Below are 19896 nucleotides of genomic sequence, written 5' to 3'. Positions count from 1 at the left end.
AACATGGTTGACCACAGTAGCAGCAGCAGCATCAGTACTGCTATATATGAAGAAGCACCCAATGACAGAAGAAAGCACTGTCTGTCATCGTCCCGTCGATCCAACACCAGATTAATCTACAGAGAGTGATCCAACATCAGTACGCGGAACAAGAAATGAAAACTTGAAATAAATTACTACAAATTAAGGGGAGGACGTTGTTTGATCATGCGTGTACGTACCAGGAGAAGGAAGCAGCCAGCACCAATTCACACATAGTAGGTAGTATCAACCACAGACACACCGATGTAGGTAGCTAGCATCATCAGGAACTAAGCCATTTATTCATTCTTGAGAAAACACACCGAAGACTTGGCAAGCACACACATATACACCCGAAGCAGCACTCAATGACAGAGAAGAAAACACTGTCTGTCATCATCCCGTCGATCCAACACCAGATTAATCCACAGAGAGTGATCCAATCCAACATCAGTACACAGAACATGAAACGAAAATAACTTGAAATAAATCACTACAAATAATTAAGGGGAGGAAGTTGCTCGATCATGTGTGTACGTACCAGGAGAAGCAAGCCAGCACCATGTAGGTGATTACATCTGGCTAGGGGGCGGGGGTGCAGACTCCATCTCATCCCACTCCAGCTTGTCCCGCCAATCCTTCTCGCAGTCCACGGCCACAGGGCGGCCATCTTGGCGGCGGCGACTGTCAGTGGCCGGTAGACGTCTCAGACCCCAGCAGCCTCTGATATAGATGGTCTCGAGCTTGGGAGCAAACATCTTTGCCTCACAGATCTGTTGCAAACTGATGAGATCATACAGGTATAGGCTCTTGAGGTTTGGAAATCCCAGCATGCCTTTTTCATGGTTGGCCGCTATTTTCTCTAGGAACTCTTGCTCCATGAGGAACACCTGCTTGAGATCACCACAGCAGTGTATGTGGAGGGTCTCTAACACCTTGGATAAGGTATTGTTTGATGCCATCGGGAGGACATATCTGAGCCTGAGGCAGTAGTGCAGATGAATAGCCCGCAGTTGTGTAAATGAAAACGAATATGGATTCACTCTTGGATTTCTTGGTCCGCTCCAAATAGAACGGGCCATCAAGAGATGAGCCGCCCAAAAGTTTTCCAAGTGAGAGAACATTCCCAGTAATAGTTAGTGGCGAAGACAGTATCCAACTTTGGGCATCGTTCCACGCGGCACCACTTGAGCACATTTATTACTGGGCCATCAAGTCCACCAAATGTCATTTCCCTAAAAATGTGTTGATGCGCAATAGTGGTGATGGAGGAACCGTCATACACGTGCAATGACTGCACCCTGTTCACCACATTACGTATTGCATCCCTTGCCCGTGTGCTGGCCTTGTCGGTGACATCCCTGATTCCCTCGCCAATCTCCGTGTGCAAGTCTAGTGGCAGAAATTGCGTCGAGGAGCTGCTGCTGCTGACTTTGATCTTTCCAGATATCTGATCAGTGCTGACATCATGGTAAGTTAATGACTTTGGCAGGGAGGGACTTTTTCAGCCAACGAACAGTATTTTTCTCTCACAACAAATCAGTCAACAATACTTTCAGCCATGGTTTATCAGCCAAGCGAACAGTCCTTGTGGTAGAAGGGCGGTCTGTCTTGTCCTTGTGGTAGCTTCTACTTCCATCATCATTGTTAGTAGATGACAAGCAGAGATACCACCTATCACATCGAATGTTTCCCTTGTCCAAAGAAACGGAAAAGACTGAAGGAACCTCATGTCTGCAACGGCAACAGATGCATGGCAATACTCCTTTACTTCGTCCTGCTTGTAGACCATCAAAGAACAATCACGCGACCATGGTTTTCTGTTTTCCACCTCTCCTCCTCTTGCTCGAGTGTCAATGCACAACAGCCTTAGTTTGTACATTTCGGTTTTGGGCCATGAAATTGAGCGGAGCTGCCTGCATCCCACAAAAAAGACTCGCTGAAGATTTCCCACTTCAACCACCTCTCCAAGCTCAAGCATTTTGACTGCTGTGTGCGAGAGGTCCAGTTCTTCAAGGTTTGGCAATGACCCACGCAATATAAAGTTTGCTAATCTTGCACACTCAGCCAAGCTGATGTAGGATATTTTAGCATTCTTCTTGTGATCCTGCTGATTGCAATGGCGATTGGTAACTTTGCAAACACAGTGAACACCTTGATGGTTAAATCCAGGTTCAAAGCGAAATGAAGAAATCAAATGGAAAATGGGATCTCGATACATGCCCCTCACCAACAGGTTCATCGCCAACAGATTCAACAACCAAAGCATGAAAAGGTCAAGATGATTGACCATCAGCTCCAAATCCTGACCGTCTCTGTCAAAGGCTCAAAGCTTGTATACTGATGTAATCATCAGGCAACTAGGTTGCTGATGGTCCTAGGCTGAAGGTGACCGAGAATAAACTTCTGGTGTTTGTTTATACTTCTACCCTGAACATCGAGTGGGCTAGATGAGCTTAGGACTGTAAGGCTTAGCAAAATTTTCCCAGTACAGTTGTGAGACAGACATTTGTCACAATGAAACATGTGAAGTTGTATACAGGTTGTGGCATTGTATTGCTTATTCTCCACTCGTTTGGTCGTGTGTGTGTGCTTCCATTGCTCTGAAATATTCTCATCTTACACCAAAGACAATTCCATGTGAAAAAACTCCGTGCCTTTAATTTGTGGCCCATCAGAACAGGAAGTATATGATGAAATGGAGAGTGCATGCACAGCCCTGACACCTTCGGTTCCCCATGAGTGCCATCAGTATATGACAGTGCTATTGCTTCCCTGAATGCGTACACTAGCTATAGATGAATACTGGGAACAAATAATCAATTAACACACCAGGTAGATTGTCAAACCAAGCCATTAATAATTTGCTGGCAGCATTAGCATGCTGCTGCATGGATCACAAACAAGCATACATTTTGTCCAGTACTGAATGAAACTGGAAACCAACACTCGCACACCATGGGCTTTCTTCAGTTCTGTGGAGCATCAAACCCAGCCCCCTTATTTCAGTTTTCAAGTGCACACGCCACTAGTAGAGAACAGACCTTCCATTTTTTTGCTTTAGTCCCGGCCAGAGTTGGGCTTGGGACTAATAGGAGAATTAGTCCAGGTTGGAGCCACCAACCGGGACTAAAATCCCCAACCCAACGGCTAGCCCCGCATGCTTTTGCAGGAGGGGACTTTAGTTCCGGTGGATGGCTCCAACCGGGGACTAAAGGTCGCCCTTTAGTGCCGGACTGCTGATTGGAGCCACCAATTAGGATTAAAAGTCGCGTTGCCCTTTTATTCTGGTTAGTGGGTCTAACCGGGACTAGAGATTGACCTTTAGTCCCAGACGGCTCCACTAACCGGGACTAAATATCCCCACTATATATCCTACCCCCAGCTTGAGCATCCAGATCAATTATTTGCTCTTGGTTGTGTGTTTTCTTGCTTGGGTGAGCAAGTTCTTGCTCTCGGCCAGCTAACTCTTGAGAAGATCTTCAATCCTTCATCCATTGTATTCTTCTTTCTAAAGGTTAGCAACTTCATCTTCTAATCTTTTATTGTTAATAATGTAGCTCATTTCATGGTTCAGAAATAAATAGAGAAATTTGTGGTTTTATATTAGGAATAATAATGGTCGATTTTATTTTTATTTATACGTCATTTCTACGTAACCTTAAACATTTGTAATGATTTCTAGATATTTGTTAGCAAGATTAGTTCTTGATGAGAGTTAATAATCATTCAAATAAATCATGTGCCCACAAGTTGAGTGTAAAATGGTTGCAAAATGTTTAATCTTGACACATTTTATATGTTTCTCTAATATATATATTGCATTGTATTTGTATGTGGTTCTACATTTATTTAGAAGTTTTTTCAGTTTTTTATTTCATTTAAGTTTAAAGCACATATCTACTGAAAGTTTACATGGCTGAACACTACCAGCGTCCACACGCTACTGCTCTTCTAGTATCAATCAGACATGTGTTATTACTGCTTCCTGAGTGACACAGGTAATACACGGCAATCTCTGATGCCTCCTCTCCTTGAATTTCACCATAGCAGGGCCAGCCTTGTTCTTCAGAGAATAACTGCTGAATAAACTACTAGCCACAGTCCACTCGGCTCTACGAATCATCTATTGCAACATCACTATACTGCTGCCGAACAGCTGAAAGCATACTTTGCAATGTTCAGAGCTCTGTCTCTGTTTCTTTAGAGCCGTGCACCAACAGGCATCAGGTGAACAGCTTGCACTAATTTATGTGTCTTCATTGATCTTGAGCTTCTCTATGCAGCACTACTAAACTAAATGTGCAAGTGCCTGCAAGCTAATTGCATCAGTCTTATGGAGACTTCTCTGACTTGTCTTGCATCAAAACTTTGCTAATCAACCTTGGCATCTCCTCTATCTCATAATAATTTGCATCGCTGGACACCGTTAAGTCCCCGCTTCGCAATCATCAGCAGCAGCAAGCCTACTTGTTTTAACAACACCACTGACTGTTGTTGCACATTGCACACAGTTGGCCTCTGCTCCTGCACTTCTGCACATTTCAGGATAGCTACTCCATGCATATCTACTGTCAACTAATCACTACTCATGCCATACCAGCTCATTACTGCTCTTCAAACGGCTGAACCATTTTCCTTTGCAGACTTTGCTTCCCCATCTCAAACTTCAGCAAGGCTAAACTATTTTGCTTCTCCGGCCATCAGACAAATGACCGATGCACGCACACACTGGCACTGGACATGTCTGCTTTGCCAATTTACATTCTTCTCTTTACCGCTTCATACATTTGCTTCTCATGGAGATTAAGCTCCCCTTTACTGAATCATCTTGCTAAATGCCCACATTATGCTACTCAACTCTCTGCTGCTGCACCTCCCCTTGGCCACTTCTCTGTCTGAACACTCACATGCCAACCACTGGATCTCTCCACTTCCTTCATCAGCGCTCATTCTATCTGCTGTAAACTTCAGGCCTTCACCTACATTGACTATGTCTATCTATCCTCTCTGATGTAGTACTACACCTCTGCCCTCTCATAAAAATTCAGACTCTGCTTGCTCCTCCCCACACACAAGCCTGTCAACAGATCAGACCCTTACTACTCTCTATCACTGCTTTAATTATCTGCTGCATTCTTCAGTCTTTCTCGCATACTAATCTCAATATATCTCTCATCTCTAACTGCAACTCGACACTTGTACTTGCTGAAAGCATCTAGGCCCCTAGTTGGATTTCGGTGATTAATGTCAATACAAGATTACTATGACTAACGTGTGTTTTGCAGAGGCAATTAAGTTAGGTCATGGTAATGGAGATCGATTGGGCAATCGAGGTTGTCATGCCCCTACGATGGAAATCGTTTCGGTTTTCAAAGGATGTACGACAAGGTTAAGGATGACTAGTTCTAAGTGTCGATTGGAGTTGGAGAGACACTTAGAGTAGTTTAGGACTTTGTTTTTCCTTTGGTCGTACTATGAAGGGGGGTATGAACGGGTAGCTTGACCTAGTTGAGTCTAGTGAGTTAGGTGTGGTGCACACTTGTTAAAACTAGCTCTAGGTAGCTCCTATGAATGCCTAAGATCCTTTGGAGCAAACTTCATTCACATATGTTCGAAAGTTGAAAGTGAATGGAGGGTCAAACACTGACCGGACGCTGGCTCCGGTGCGACCGGACGCTGGCCGCAGGGTCCGGTCAGTACGTTTGACTGAGGTGGTTAAGTCTGTTGTGACCGGACGCTGGAGGGTCGTGTGACCGGACGCTGAGAGCTAGCGTCCGGTCGACTCCAGTAAGGGTCCAGACTTGGAAAAGTGTGACCGGACGCGTCCGGTCAGTGCGACCGGACCCTGAGGGTTCAGCGTCCGGTCGAGTCCAGTAAGGTTCCAGTAAGGGTTTTATGCGACCGGACGCGTCCGGTCAGTGCTGACCGGACCCTTCCAGCGTCCGGTCGACTCTTTAAATACTGGTTCGCGGGTATAACTGACCGGAGCGTCCGGTCATCACGACCGGAGCGTCCGGTCACCCCGCAGAAGCTCATAACGGATAGTTTTTCAGGCTGCCTTATAAATAGAAGCTCCACTCGTGAGTGGAGTGACTTTTGCTCATTCCAACAGCTGAGAAACACGTTTGTGAGTGCCAAGAAGAGCAAGGTCCTAGTGAGGTGTTTGTGATTTGAGAATCCAAGAGAGTAGCCTCACTAGCAAATCAAGAGTAGCAAAGTGTGCATCCATCGTCTCATTAGGCTTCGCGTGGTCAAGTGAGAGTTCGTGCTTGTTACTCTTGGTGATCGCCATCACCTAGACGGCTTGGTGGTGATTGGGAGTTTGGTGTTCACCCGGCGGAGCTTGTGGGTGACCCAACTCAAGTTGTGAGCGGCTTTGGGTGATTCGCCGCGACGGAGTGTCGAAGAATCAACCCGTAAAGAGCACTTGATCCTTGCGCGGATCAAGGGGGAGCTACACCCTTGCGCGGGTGCTCCAACGAGGACTAGTGGAGAGTGGCGACTCTTCGATACCTCGGCAAAACATCGCCGCGTTCCTTTCTCTCCCTATTTACTTTGAGCACCTACTTTGAGTATTTACTTTGAGCAATTCAATACTTGTTTTACATCCATAGAATTGCTTGCTAGAGTAAGGTTGAAATATAGGTTGTGAGTTCGTTGTGCATTAGTTTAATAGAAACACCTTTCTAGGCACAAGGGGTTAATTGGGCTATCCGTAGGATTTGTTTATTGCAAGAGAATTTCGAATTAGCCCAATTCACCCCCCCTCTTGGGCATCTTGATCCTTTCAATTGGTATCAGAGCCTCGTGCTCACGTTTTTAAGCTTAATCGCTTAGAGCAAGATGTCTCACGGGGATGGTCCTCCTCCTATCTTTGAGGGAGATGATTTTCCATATTGGAAAATCCGCATGGAGGCATACTTAGAAGCTCTAGATGTTGGAATTCTTAGAGCCGCCTCCCAAGGGTTCCCCGCACCTAGGAATGCCGCCCAACTTCAAGGCGATGAAGTAAATTATGAAAAATGGAATGCAAAGGCTCGCAACACCATTTTTAGAGGCCTTTGCAAAGAGGTGTTCAATCGTGTAAGGAACCACAAAGACGCCCATGCACTATGGTCGGACGTTTGTGCGCTCCATGAGGGAACCAAGAGTGAGCGTGAGGAACGCTATCATCTTGTGATTAAAAAGCTAAATTCTTTTGAGATGTTTCCCAAAGAAAGTGCTAATGAGATGTATTCTCGCTTAAATGTTCTTGTAGAGGAAGTCAATGGGCTTGGACTTACTCAAATGTCACCATCCGACGTTGTGAGAAGAATCTTGAGTGTCCTCCCCATTGACAAATATGGGCACATTGTGACCGTGCTACATCAAGGTGATCTTTCCGCCGCTACACCGACACAAATCTTGGGAAAGATCAATGCTCATGAGATGTACATGCACATCACACCACAAGATGGCTCATCCTCTACAAAGAAGAAAGAGAAGGACTTAGCATTCAAAGCTAGTCAAGACAAGGGCAAAGCAAGACTTGAGTATGAGAGCTCAAGTGATGAAGATGATGAAGAAAGCCTTGCCCTCATGGTGAAGAAGACCACCAAGATGCTAAAAAGGCTAAATAAGAGTGGCATCAAGTTTGATGGCAAGAAGAAGAAGTTCTTCACAAGCTCAAGAAGAAAGCCAATCTCCGAGATGGATTGCTACAATTGTGGCGAACTTGGCCATCTAGCTCATCAATGCACAAAGCCCAAGAAAGACAAGCTCAAGAACAAGGGCAAGAAAGATGAGTCAAGTGATGAAGATGAAAAGAAGAAGAACAAGCCATACAAGAAGAGAGATGGCAAAAAGAGGGACTTCTACAAGAAGAAGAAGAGTGGCAAGGCCTACATTGTCGGTGATTGGCTCACGGACATTGATTCATCAAGTGGATCATCAGATGATGAGAGTGACGATGAAAAGGTGGCCGCCATTGCTATTGATCTTGCATCTTCACCGCCACCATCGCCATCATCCTCTACACACCTATGCCTTATGGCCAAAGGTGAACGCAAGGTAACTAAGAGTGATGATAGTAGTGATGATGAACATGCTAGTGATGATGATAGTGATAGCGATGATGATGACTCACCTACATATGATGATCTTGTCAAAATACTAAGAAAATATACTAAGATCATTAGAAAGAGTAGAGCTACAAATGAAAAACTTGATGCTAAAAATGATTCACTCTTAGCTAAGTGTGATACATTAGAAAAGGCTAATGATGAGCTCAAAGAAACAAATGATTCTATATCATCCAAACTCAAGGAGCTCAAAGCTTCTAAGAAAGAGCTTAAAGATAAAAATGAAAAACTTGAGTGGGTGCACAATGAGCTTGTCACTAGTCACCATGAGCTAAAAGATGAATATACAACTCTAAAGATCAATTATGATACCCTTATTATTGCACAAGAATTCTTACCAAATGAGCCACATAATGCTACTAACCATGTTGTTAAGATTGATATAGCTACCTCATGTGATGATTTAATTGATGAAAGCATTGAGCATGGATCTAGTATCAAGGGCAAGCAAGTGGTTGAGTGCAATGACTATGATGAGTTTGTCAAGCTCAAGAGTGACAATGAAAAGCTCATGAAAGATCTTGAAGAGATGAAAAGTCACAACACCATTGTGCTAGAAACTCTTGATCATGACAAAGAGGTGATCTTTGAGAATGAGAAGCTAAAAGAAGAAATCAAGAAACTCAAGGAGGAGAAGAACAATGATATTCTCAAGGAAGAGAATAAGAAGCTCAAGATGGAGAAAGAGCATCTCAAGGTGGGATTGAGCAAGTTTGCTAGAGGCAAGCATCTCCAAAGTGAGCTACTCATGAATACCGTCATGAAGATGGATAGAAGTGGCATTGGATATATGGCAAGTGTAGAGAAGAAGAAGGCTCAAGCTCAACACCAACAATCAAAGCCAAAGCCAAAGCCAAAGAGATGTTTTGAGTGTGGACAAGAAGGCCACTTTGCTCATGAGTGTCAAACTCCACCACCACAACCCTTGCCCAAGCATGCTAGACCCTTTGCCTTCAATGCTCACTACATGCTTAGAAAAGATTCGAGTGGAAAGATGAAAGTCATGTTCTTAGGTCCCCCCAACAAGAGTAGGCCTAAGAAAATTTGGGTGGCTAAGTCACTTGTTGAGAAGGTGAAGGGCCCTCAACAAGCTTGGATCCCTAAAGCTTGAATCTCTTGTGTGTAGGTGAACTACAAGACCGGTGGAAGTCATTGGGTTATTGATAGTGGTTGTACTCAACATATGACCGGTGATCCTCGTATGTTCACCTCACTAGATGAAGAGGTAGATGGACAAGAGAAAATAACATTTGGAGATAATTCAAAGGGCAAGGTTAAAGGATTGGGCAAAGTGGCAATATCAAATGATCATTCCATTTCCAATGTGCTCTATGTTGCTTCATTGAGCTTCAACTTGCTATCCGTTGGGCAATTGTGTGATCTTGGCTTTCAATGCTTATTCACCGAGAAGGAGGTTGTTGTATCCAAAGTAGATGACAATCAAGTGATATTCAATGGATTTAGATACAACAACTTATATCTAGTTGACTTCACCTCCGAAGATGCAAACTTGAAGACTTGCCTATTCACCAAAACAACACTTGGGTGGCTATGGCATAGAAGACTTGCTCATGTTGGGATGAGCTCACTCAAGAAGCTTATGAAGAATGATTTGGTAAGAGGATTGAAGGATGTGAAGTTTGAGAAGGACAAGCTTTGTAGTGCATGTCAAGCCGGCAAGCAAGTTGCAAACACTCATCCAACCAAAGCTTTCATGTCAACCACAAGAGTGCTAGAACTCCTACACATGGATTTATTTGGACCAACAACATACAAAAGTTTGGGAGGAAATCTCTATTGTCTTGTGATTGTGGATGACTATTCAAGATATACATGGGTGTTCTTCCTTCATGACAAATCCGAAGTTGCATCTTGTTTCAAGAAGTTTGCCAAGAGAGCTCAAAATGAATTTGAAGTGAAGCTCAAGAAGATAAGAAGTGACAATGGCAAAGAGTTTGACAACACAAACATAGAAGCTTATTGTGATGAAGTTGGAATCAAACATGAAGTCTCCGCAACCTATACTCCTCAACAAAATGGTGTAGTTGAGAGAAAAAACCGGACTTTGATCACTCTTGCAAGGACAATGCTTGATGAGTACAACACCCCCGAAGCTCTATGGGCGGAAGCTATTAACACCGCATGCTATGCATCCAACCGCCTATTTCTTCAAAAGTTCCTTGTCAAGACACCATATGAGTTGCTCAATGGGAAGAAGCCGGACGTCTCCTTCTTTAGGGTGTTTGGTTGCAAGTGCTACATCTACAAGAAGCGGCAACACCTAGGGAAGTTTCAAAGGCGTTGTGACATAGGTTTTCTTATTGGTTACTCATTGAAGTCCAAAGCATATAGAGTATTTAATCATGCCACCGGCTTGGTTGAAGAAACATATGATGTGGAATTTGATGAATCTAACGGTTCCCAAGGAGCACATGAGAATCTTGATGATGTAGGTGATGAACCATTGAGGGAGGCTATGAAGAATATTCCGGTGGGAGACATCAAGCCAAAAGATGATGAAGATGATGTACAAGTCATTAACCAACCTTCTTCATCAAATGTACCACAAGATGGTGAAAAAGTTGGGAGAGTAGAAAATGAAGATACTCATATCTCCCATGAGCAAATGGTGGTACAAGCACAAGATGTTGATGCTCCACAACCTCCTCCTCAAGTGGTCAATAGAAGAAATACACCTCTCCTACAAGATCATCCACAAGATCTCATCATAGGGAGTCCAACAAAGGGGGTGATGACTCGATCTCAAAAACTTACTTCATTTATTGCTCATCACTCCTTTGTCTCTTGCTATGAGCCTACCAAGGTAGAAGATGCTCTTAAAGATCCGGATTGGATCAATGCCATGCATGAAGAGTTGAACAACTTCACTCGCAATGAAGTTTGGAATCTTGAAGAGCGACCAAAAGATGCAAGAGTCATTGGAACAAAGTGGGTGTTCCGCAACAAGCAAGATGATCAAGGTGTTGTTGTGAGGAACAAGGCAAGACTAGTGGCAAAGGGGTTCTCTCAAGTTGAAGGTTTAGATTTTGGAGAAACCTTTGCACCGGTTGCAAGATTAGAAGCCATCCGTATCCTTCTTGCATATGCATCACATCATGAAATGAAACTATATCAAATGGATGTGAAAAGTGCATTCTTAAATGGCTTTATTAATGAACTAGTCTATGTTGATCAACCTCCCGGGTTTGAAGACCCTAGATATCCTAATCATGTTTATAGGTTGTCCAAGGCACTATATGGGCTTAAGCAAGCCCCAAGAGCTTGGTATGAGCGCCTTCGAGATTTCCTTATTGAGAAGGGCTTCACCATTGGGAAGGTCGACACCACACTATTCACCAAGAAGCTTGATGGGCATATCTTCATTTGTCAAGTATATGTTGATGATATCATCTTTGGATCATCAAATGAAGACTCATGCAAAGAATTTGGTGAATTGATGTCTAAGGAGTTCGAGATGTCAATGATTGGTGAACTTACATTCTTTCTTGGTTTTCAAGTCAAGCAAATGAAAGAAGGCATCTTCATCTCTCAAGAGAAATACACAAAAGATCTTCTCAAGAGATTCAAGATGGATGAATGTAAGCCAATCAAGACCCCAATGCCTACAAATGGACATCTCGACCTAGATGAGGGAGGTAACTCGGTTGATCAAACTCTCTACCGTTCTATGATTGGTAGCTTGTTATATTTAACCGCATCTAGGCCCGACATCATGTTTAGTGTGTGTATGTGTGCTAGATTTCAAGCTAGTCCTAAGGAAACACATTTAATTGCCGTAAAAAGAATCCTTAGGTATCTTAAGCACACACCAAGCATTGGCCTTTGGTATCCCAAAGGAGCTTTATTTGAATTAATTGGCTATTCCGATTCGGACTACGCCGGATGCAAAGTTGATAGAAAGAGCACATCCGGAGGGTGCCATTTGCTTGGTAGATCTCTTGTGTCTTGGTCCTCCAAGAAACAAAATAGTGTGGCTTTGTCCACCGCCGAAGCGGAATACATTGCCGCGGGTGCTTGTTGTGCACAAATATTATACATGAAACAAACTTTACTAGACTATGGAGTAGTTCTAGAGAAAGTACCTCTTTTGTGCGACAATGAAAGTGCGGTAAAACTTGCAAATAATCCGGTTCAACACTCTCGCACCAAGCATATAGATATCCGCCATCACTTTCTAAGAGATCATGTAGCTAAAAATGATATATCACTAGAAGGTGTAAGATCCGAAGATCAATTAGCGGATATCTTCACTAAACCGCTAGATGAAGCTACATTTTGTAGATTGCGGAACGAGCTCAATGTACTTGATTTTAGTAACTTCACAAAAAATTGAGCTTGTGTTGTCCCTTGCATTCATTGTAAAATACAACATGTTTAATTTGTGGCAATGCATATAGGGCTTGTCTAACATGGTTAAGATAACCGCCGAAAAGCGTGTGAAGAAGCTTAACCTTGGATCAAACTTGACAAGCAACTAGATTTACTTACAAGCATTACATATGCATGAATGTTGTTTTGTCATTTTTGTTCCATTTGCCCTCTTGTTGCCTACTTTCTTAAAAAGAATTATAGCCTAAGGCAAAATATTTTGAAAAATATGAGGGTTTGAGAGAGGTCACTCACATCAGTCCCAATTGGTGTTTATTTGGATCTTATTCAAGTTGGGACTTGATTGGGAACAGGTAGCGCGAAGGTATGTTAAAGAATTGCTGAAAAAGGTGCACCGGACGCTGCACCGGACGCTACTGTCCAGCGTCCGGTCAGTTCACAGGAGGTGAACTGCTGTTGAAGGAGTGACCGGACGCTGCGTCTGTGCGTCCGGTCAGAAAGGGCTCAGCGTCCGGTCGATCGGAGGATGACAAAGTTGTACTGACCGGACCCTGCCTGCGTCCGGTCAAGGACCACCGGACGCGTCCGGTCGCGATTCCAGAGGATTTGGACCTCTCTGGAATCGACCGGACGCTGGGTGGTAGCGTCCGGTCGCTACCACCGGAGCGTCCGGTCAGTGGATCTCGCGCGTCTTAAGGACTCTTTTCCCGTTTCCTTCTCTGTCACGTGTTGGGGGTTATAAATCCGGATCTCCTTTTCTTCTTTGACCTCAGCCCGAGCCGCCGCCGTACCCTAGCCCACGCGCCACCAAGCAGCGCCGCCACCTCCTCGCGCTCTATCTCGCGCACGCACCGCCGCTGCCTCGCCAAGTCGCCGCCGCTGCCTCGCCAAGTCGCCGCCGTACCTCGCGCCCGCGCAGCCGTGCCCTAGCCCGAGCCACCGTCGCAGACTCGCCGCGCCGTCGTGCCCCGGCCTAGCGCGCCACCGAGCCCCGCGCCGCTGTCCCGCGCCACCGAGCCCCGCGCCGCTGTCCCGCGCCACCGAGCCCCGCGCCGCTGTCCCGCGCCACCATCTGCCCATCGCAGCCAAGCGCCGCCGAGCTCCGGCCCTGCCTTGCCTCTGCTCAGCACCTCGCCGGTCACCTCGCACCCAAGCTCGCTGCCCCATCGGTGCCGAGGCTGCCAATCTTCGCCGCTCTTGCCCGATCCTCCCACTGGTTGGGCATTTGACATAACCCTAGCCCGGTTCTGAGATCCCCCGCGTGACAACTTACCTCTTCTCGGTTCGCGTTTCGTCAGCGAGTCGGTTCCGTTGTGTTTCGTCTGGCAGTTGGCAGCAAACTCGGAGCCAAGCTCGCGAGTAAGGATCGAGGCCAAGCCTCGAAAGCAGCAGTATTAACAGTTGATCTTCATCAGCGGCAGTTCACCATCTTGTCAGCTCAGATGGCTCGCACCAAGAATGTTGGTGGTGGCCCAGGCGATGATGATCGGAGGCCCCCGCCTCGTCAGCCAGCCGGATCCAAGGGCAAGTCAACCAAGCAAGTAACATCCAAGAAGCGCAAGTACCCCGACGCCGAGACAGCGAGAGCAGCAGCTGTTGCAGAGGCCGCAGAGCGTGCAGAGAGAGGTGGTACCCGCAGCGGAGTTGTTATTGCAGATCAGCCAGTTTCACCCGCACTCAGAGCTGCGATTGAGGAGGCTGAGCGTCGTCATGGTAGTCCAGCTGGGACTGCCACGTTGGCAGGACGACGGGTTGCCATTGAGGAGGGTCCGTCAGCACAGCAGCAGCCCCCACCAGCAGAGCCTCAGCCAGCCCAGGAGACTCAGGAGAGTCAGGAGACCGAGCCGGCACCTCAGCTACGCCGCTCGAGTCGTACCAGTGCTACAGTTCCACCGAGGCCAGTTACACGGCGCAGGGGTTCACGTCCCCCGCCCAGACCAGAGGGTCCGCCTCCAGTGGTACACCTCGACTTGAGGGCCGCTACAGCCAGGCAGGTTCAGCAGCTGCGGTTTGTTGAGTTCGAGATCTGGTTTCCTCCGAGGAGGGATGAGAGAGCAGCTGAGGGGTTCTACACGCCACTGCATGAGGATTTCTACAATGCATATCTTAACAGTGGGGCAGTGTTCAGATCACAGAGGGTTTGTCAGATAGAGTCCATTGTGGCAGCAGCCGGAGAGGGCATTCGGCAATACTTGTCATATTTGCCAGGACTGTCAGATCTGATTGGACGGACGGGGATATATGTACCATCTTGGGTCCGTCAGTTTTATGCCTCGCTCTATGTTGATCCTCATCACAGATTCATTCACTTTGCCTTCAACGGCAAAGACCATAGAGTGACTAGTGGCAGAGCCAGGGAGATACTGAGACTACAGGAGCAACCCATAAAGATGCATGAGGTTTGCTATGGACAGCAGGGACCTCCCAGGCGTCCCCATGGAGGGTTGGTGCCCCCTACAGACTTAGTGCGGCATTGCTTCAAGGAGCCGTTTGGTGAGGGGTCGAGCAGGAACCCCAGTGACTTGACTCCTACAGCGAGGATACTAGAGGCCATCATCAGGAGGACACTGCTTCCCAGGTTGGGATACAGGGAGGGCCTGACTCGCTTACAGCTCTGGCTTCTCAATGCCATCATGCAGATGACAGTGTTTGACATCTGGGACCTCCTTCTTTCTGAGATGGAGGATACTATAGCTGAGGGATTCAAGGGTCGCAGGCAGCTTCCCTATGCTCACTGGATCACCTTCCTTATTCGCAGAGTAGTGATGGATAAGCCCCCTGGCATGATGGATGAGTATACAGGTGCCACCACAGAGTTCCCAGCTTACAACCTGTCACAGCGGATCAGACACGCCACTCCTCAGGCACCCAGTCAGCCTAGCCGTCGCCCCGACGTGCCAGAGTCTGCAGCTCAGCAGGATGAGATCATCAGAGGGATTGCAGCCACTGAGGAGGCGGAGCTAGAGGCACAGCAGGAGGTGAGCGAGTACAGTGATAGCTCCGACGACGACTACCAGCCTATACCTCAGATGCCTCCACGCAGACACGATGCAGAGGCCGGTAGCTCCAGTTCTGCTCCACCTGCTCCACAGACAGACCCCGCTCTCATTGCTATTCTTGAGCGGATGCAGCAGGATCAGACACGACAGGCACAGGAGACAGCTGCCAACTTCGCACAGTTTCAGGCTCGTCAGGACGAGTTCCAGCGGCAGCAGCAGCTCCTTCAGCACCAGCAGCTACTAATGCAGCAGCAGCTCATGGGATTCATGCAGCATGTAGTGACAGCTATTGGGGTCCCAATGCCACAGCCTTCGCCCCAGCTTGCACAGCCTCCTACCACTTCGACGACTCCAGCAGTACAGCCCATCGGGCTTCAGAGTCAGGGACAGCCTCCAGTTCAGTTCACGTCACCTCCAGTACAGGTGTCCCAGTGGTTAGCCTCACCGGGTGTTGCCCCGCAGTTCACGCCCTTTCAGACGGGCTTTACACCAGAGCAGTCTTCCTCGCTGTTCGTGCCTGAGTCGTCAGTCTCCAGGAGTCTTGGAGCATCATTCAGCGAGTTGACCGGCATGCCTACTCCGCCTCACATGCATACTGCCGGTCCGTCTACAGCAGCTCCAGCTATCATGACCACTCAGAGGCTCCCCTCGTCTGTCGCCTCGTCAGATCCTACGACAGACTTACTTGCAGCGTCACAGGCAGCACCAGCCCCAGCTCAGACCCAGACCGCTTCAGCGACACTTCCTGCTTCAGAGGGTCAGTCAGTTCAGAGCTCAGGATCTGATGATGATGGCGCCCAGTTCCATCTTGCTCCACGTACTTCAGCGCCCGACTCGTCCGCTGCAGCCCCGCCGTCCGACCCTTAGGTTTTGGTGTTTGACGCCAAAGGGGGAGAGGGTTTGAGTATGTAGACTTAGGGGGAGCGAGTTTTAGGGGGAGCTAGTTATCTAGTATTAGCTTTTTATATACATTTGGAGTTTTATTTGTGTGATACACTATTACTTATGCATTCGTGTGTTTACTTTCATGCATACTATTATATATATGTGATAGTGCTATCTACGTGGTTGTGATATTTGACATGTGTGATTTCTACTTCGCTTTTCTATATGTCATATCACTTGTGATTATGCTCATTTGCGTTTGCTTCCGCGTTTATACTTCGAAGCAAATGAGCTTTGTTATTTGTACTCATGCTTAATTCATATCCTTTGAGTACATTGTGTTGGCTTGGGTCATATAAGCTTGACTAACTCTTTGTTCTTATTGACAAAAGCTTATATGAACCAAGCCCGTCAAAAACCTCACTCCATAACATACTCGAGGTGGTATTGTCATCAATCACCAAAAAGGGGGAGATTGAAAGCATCTAGGCCCCTAGTTGGATTTCGGTGATTAATGTCAATACAAGATTACTATGACTAACGTGTGTTTTGCAGAGGCAATTAAGTTAGGTCATGGTAATGGAGATCGATTGGGCAATCGAGGTTGTCATGCCCCTACGATGGAAATCGTTTCGGTTTTCAAAGGATGTACGACAAGGTTAAGGATGACTAGTTCTAAGTGTCGATTGGAGTTGGAGAGACACTTAGAGTAGTTTAGGACTTTGTTTTTCCTTTGGCCGTACTATGAAGGGGGGTATGAACGGGTAGCTTGACCTAGTTGAGTCTAGTGAGTTAGGTGTGGTGCACACTTGTTAAAACTAGCTCTAGGTAGCTCCTATGAATGCCTAAGATCCTTTGGAGCAAACTTCATTCACATATGTTCGAAAGTTGAAAGTGAATGGAGGGTCAAACACTGACCGGACGCTGGCTCCGGTGCGACCGGACGCTGGCCGCAGGGTCCGGTCAGTACGTTTGACTGAGGTGGTTAAGTCTGTTGTGACCGGACGCTGGAGGGTCGTGTGACCGGACGCTGAGAGCTAGCGTCCGGTCGACTCCAGTAAGGGTCCAGACTTGGAAAAGTGTGACCGGACGCGTCCGGTCAGTGCGACCGGACCCTGAGGGTTCAGCGTCCGGTCGAGTCCAGTAAGGTTCCAGTAAGGGTTTTATGCGACCGGACGCGTCCGGTCAGTGCTGACCGGACCCTTCCAGCGTCCGGTCGACTCTTTAAATACTGGTTCGCGGGTAGAACTGACCGGAGCGTCCGGTCATCACGACCGGAGCGTCCGGTCACCCCGCAGAAGCTCATAACGGATAGTTTTTCAGGCTGCCTTATAAATAGAAGCTCCACTCGTGAGTGGAGTGACTTTTGCTCATTCCAACAGCTGAGAAACACGTTTGTGAGTGCCAAGAAGAGCAAGGTCCTAGTGAGGTGTTTGTGATTTGAGAATCCAAGAGAGTAGCCTCACTAGCAAATCAAGAGTAGCAAAGTGTGCATCCATCGTCTCATTAGGCTTCGCGTGGTCAAGTGAGAGTTCGTGCTTGTTACTCTTGGTGATCGCCATCACCTAGACGGCTTGGTGGTGATTGGGAGTTTGGTGTTCACCCGGCGGAGCTTGTGGGTGACCCAACTCAAGTTGTGAGCGGCTTTGGGTGATTCGCCGCGACGGAGTGTCGAAGAATCAACCCGTAAAGAGCACTTGATCCTTGCGCGGATCAAGGGGGAGCTACACCCTTGCGCGGGTGCTCCAACGAGGACTAGTGGAGAGTGGCGACTCTTCGATACCTCGGCAAAACATCGCCGCGTTCCTTTCTCTCCCTATTTACTTTGAGCACCTACTTTGAGTATTTACTTTGAGCAATTCAATACTTGTTTTACATCCATAGAATTGCTTGCTAGAGTAAGGTTGAAATATAGGTTGTGAGTTCGTTGTGCATTAGTTTAATAGAAACACCTTTCTAGGCACAAGGGGTTAATTGGGCTATCCGTAGGATTTGTTTATTGCAAGAGAATTTCGAATTAGCCCAATTCACCCCCCCTCTTGGGCATCTTGATCCTTTCACTTGCCATCAAAGTTCAGACTCCCTTTCTCCTTGCTGAATCTAATTCTACTAAGGAAGTAAGAAATGAAATCTCCACTAGTCTTGACACTTGTTTGGGATCGCAATCTCCTCACTCATGGTATTGCTGTCTAAACTATATATATGCCTACTTCTTTGCACGCGCTCCTTCAATCAGACCCTCTCAACATCAACATAAATTGCACTCTACTACTGCCTTGCCTTGATTTGCCCTTTCCTAAACTGCTACTTCTTAATTTGACTTGGCTTCTGAACTCAGACTAACACCTCTACAGGAACCCCTTCTTCACCTCTATCGAACTCCACTAGTACACCAACTAATCTGCACTGCACACATACTCGATCTTCAGCCTGCTTCCAGCCTCCTCCGCATCTAAATCGACACTACAACTTGCTTTCCCCTCCCCCATACCTGCATGCATGCACCTATCAGGCTATCACAGCCAGCTCTTCCTCTACGGCTGCAAGAACTATGCCATGGTGAGAGTGAGACCTTCAGTCGCCCAAGTCGACGTGCAGCAAGACACCTAGCAAAATAAAAGAACCCACAAATGGGGAGTCTCACCCTTCGATGCAGCCATGATGGTTGATCTCCGGCGGCGAGCGACGTCAACCCTCCTAGCTCGGTGCATGCGGAACTGTACGTGTCCAGCGACGGCGGCGGCGGCGGCGTGCTGCTGTAGTGTGCGCGATTTGTGAAAGCAGTGTGGCGGCGAGATGCGACATGCGAGTGCGTGTGTGAGCAGCGGCTTGGCGGCGGTGGTGTTCTGATGGATCTCATCTCCCCCGCCATGAGAGACTACTCTGCCTTTATACTTAATACCGGACCGGAGGAGGCCGGGCCTCAGGTTGAGTGGTGGACGAGCGCGCGCCGGGCGTGAAAATGTGTGTGCCGAAGGCGAGTGCCGCTGCGGCGGCCCTGCACTATAGTAGGAGGCTCGTCGTGGCCGAGACTTAACCCAATTTTACGAGCCCAATATCTTGCATTTAACCCAATTTTACGAGTCCAATAAATAATTGTACCATCAAAGTGCTACAAGCATGGATCACACAATTATTGTAATTTTTATTTTATATAAATAGCCCCTGATAAAGTGCCATGTACACGCATATATGACTAGTATATCACATACTTGTACGCAAGCAAATTACCTCATGCGTGCCTTTGTACTTCCTTTGTCGTTCTGGCTTCCCGATAAATCAAACCTTTTCAACTTTAACCAAATATATACAAGAAAATATTAATATTTGTAGTACATAATTAATATCATTAGATAGATCGTTAAATTTTTTTTTATAATAAACTTATTTGGAGATTAAAAAATATTGTAATATTTTTTATAAATTTAGTCAAACTTAAAAAAATTTGATCGACACGAATACCGTAGCGACAGTTATTTAGGGATGAAGGGAGTATGTGGGGCCTGCTAAGAATACAT

The 19896-nt window shown here is 46.7% G+C and overlaps 1 pseudogene; it reads right to left on the bottom strand.

Moving 5' to 3' along the window:
- Positions 1-593: 593 nt before the first annotated feature.
- LOC136469118 (putative disease resistance protein At1g63350) lies at positions 594-1252 on the bottom strand (annotated as a pseudogene).
- Between the last annotated feature and the right edge of the window lie 18644 nt (positions 1253-19896).

The sequence above is a fragment of the Miscanthus floridulus genome, chromosome 8 (assembly GCF_019320115.1).
Source record: "Miscanthus floridulus cultivar M001 chromosome 8, ASM1932011v1, whole genome shotgun sequence".
Classification (NCBI taxonomy): domain Eukaryota; kingdom Viridiplantae; phylum Streptophyta; class Magnoliopsida; order Poales; family Poaceae; genus Miscanthus; species Miscanthus floridulus.
This window is presented reverse-complemented; position numbering and strand designations above follow the sequence as displayed.